Source organism: Lipotes vexillifer, unplaced genomic scaffold (genome assembly GCF_000442215.2).
Source record: "Lipotes vexillifer unplaced genomic scaffold, Lipotes_vexillifer_v1.1 scaffold412, whole genome shotgun sequence".
NCBI lineage: Eukaryota > Metazoa > Chordata > Mammalia > Artiodactyla > Lipotidae > Lipotes > Lipotes vexillifer.
The window spans coordinates 876419-878874 of record NW_006798464.1 but is presented as its reverse complement, the minus strand read 5'-3'; positions in this window follow the sequence as shown (position 1 = coordinate 878874).

Sequence of the window (2456 nt, the reverse complement as noted above, 5' to 3'; positions counted from 1 at the left end):
TTTGGTAACTGTAAATTTGTTTTCAAAGTCTGTGAGTCTGTTTCTGTTTTGTAAATAAGTTCATTTGTATCATTTTTTAGATTCCACATATAAGTGATATCATATGATATTTGTCTTTGTCTGACTTACTTCACTTAGTATGATAATCTCTAGGCCCATCCAAGTGGCATTATTTCATTCTTTTTTATGGCTGAGTAATATTCCTTTGTATATATGTACCATGTCTTTATCCATTCCTCTATCGATGGACATTTAGGTTGCTTCCATGTCTTGGCTATTGTAAATAGTGCTGCAATGAACATTGTGGTGCATGTATCTTTTCAAATTATGGTTTTCTCTGGATATATGCCTAGGAGTGGGATTGCTAGATCATATGGTAGCTCTATTTTTAGTTTTTTAAGGAACCTCCATAATGGTTGTATCAATTTATATTCCCACCAACAGTGTAGGAGGGTTCCCTTTTCTCCACACCCTCTCCAGCATTTATTGTTTGTAGACTTTTTGATGATGGCCATTCTGACTGGTGTGAGGTGATACCTCATTGTAGTTTTGATTTTTATTTCTCTGAACATCTTTTCATGTGCGTTTTGGCCATCTGTATATCTTCTTTGAAGAAATGTCTAGCTGTTCTGCCCATTTTTTTATTGGGTTGTTTGTGTTTTTTTATATAGAGCTGCATGAGCTGTTAGTATATTTTGGAGATTAATCCCTTGGTGGTCACTTCGTTTGCAAATATTTTCTCCCATTCTGTGGGCTGTCTTTTCATTTTGTTTATGGTTTCCTTTGCTGTGCAAAAGCTTTTAAGTTTAATTAGGTCCCATTTGTTTATTTTTGTTTTTATTTTCATTACTCTGGGAGGTGGATCCAAAAAGATATTGCTGTGATTTATGTCAAAGAGTGTTCTGCCTATGTTTTCCTCTAAGAGTTTTGTAGTATCCAGTCTTACATTTAGGTCTTTAATCCATTTTGAGTTTATTTTTGTGTATGGTGTTAGAGAATGTTCTAGTGTCATTCTTTTATTAATGCGTGTATCTGTCCAGTTTTCCCAGCACCACTTATTGAAGAGACTGTCTTTTCTACATCATATGTCCTTTCCTCATTTGTTGTAGATTAATTGACCATAGGTGCGTGGGTTTATTTTGGGGTTTTCTATCCTGTTCCATTGATGTATGTGTCTGTTTTTGTGCCAGGACCATACTGCTTTGATTACTGTAGCTTTGTAGTATAGTCTGAAGTCAAAGTGCCTGATTCCTCCATCTCTGTTTTTCTTTCTCAGGATTGCTATGGCTATTTGGGGTCCTTTGTCTTTCCATACAAATTAAAAAAAAATTTTGTTCTAGTTCTATGAAAAATGCCATAGGGAATTTGATAGGGATTGCACTGAATCTGTAGATTGCCTTGGGTAGTATAGTCATTTTGACAGTGTTGATTCTTCCAATCCAAGAACATGGTATATCTTTCCAGCTGTGTTATCTTCAATTTCTTTCATCAGCATCTTATAGTTTTCAGAGTACAGGTCTTTTGCCTCCTTAGGTAGGTTTATTCCTAGGTATTTTATTCTTTTTGTTGCAGTGGTGAATGGGATTCCTTAATTTCTCTCTCTGATCTTTCATTGTTAATATATAGGAATGCAAGAGATTTCTGTGCATTAATTTTGTATCCTGCAGCCTTACTGAATCATTGATGAGCTCTAGTAGTTTTCTGGCAGTATCTTTAGGATTTTCTATGTATAGTATCATGTCATCTGCAAACAGTGACAGTTTTACTTCTTTTCCAATTTGGGTTCCTTTTATTTCTTTTTTTTCTCTGATTGCTGAGGCTAGAGCTTCCAAAAATATGTTGAATAAAAGTGGCAAGAGTGGACATCCTTGTCTTGTTCCTGATCTTAAAGGAAATGCTTTCAGCTTTTCACCATTGAGAATGATGTTAGCTGTGTGTCTGTCATATGTCATATTTTAATTATTATGTTGGGATAAGTTCCCTCTAGGCCCACTTTCTGGAGGTTTTTTAAATCATAAATGGGTGTTGAATTTTGTCAAAAGCTTTTTCTGCATCTACTGAGATGACCATATGGGTTTTATTCTTCAGTTTGTTCATGTGGTGTATCACACTGAGTGATTTGCAGATATGGAAAATTCCTTGCATCCCTGGGATAAATCTTACTTGATTATGGTGTATGATCATTTTAATGTATTGTTGGATTCTGTTTGCTAGTATTTTGTTGAGGATTTTTTTTATCATCAGTGATATTGGCCTGTAATTTTCTTTTTTTGTGGTATCTTTGTCTGGTTTTGGTATCAGGGTGATGGTGGCCACATAGAATGAGTTTGGGTATGTTCCTTCCTCTGCAATGTTTTGGAATAGTTTCAGAAGGATAGGTGTTAACTCTTCTTTAAATGTTTGATAGAATTCACCTGTGAAACCATCTGATCCTGGACTTTTGTTTGTTGGAAGTT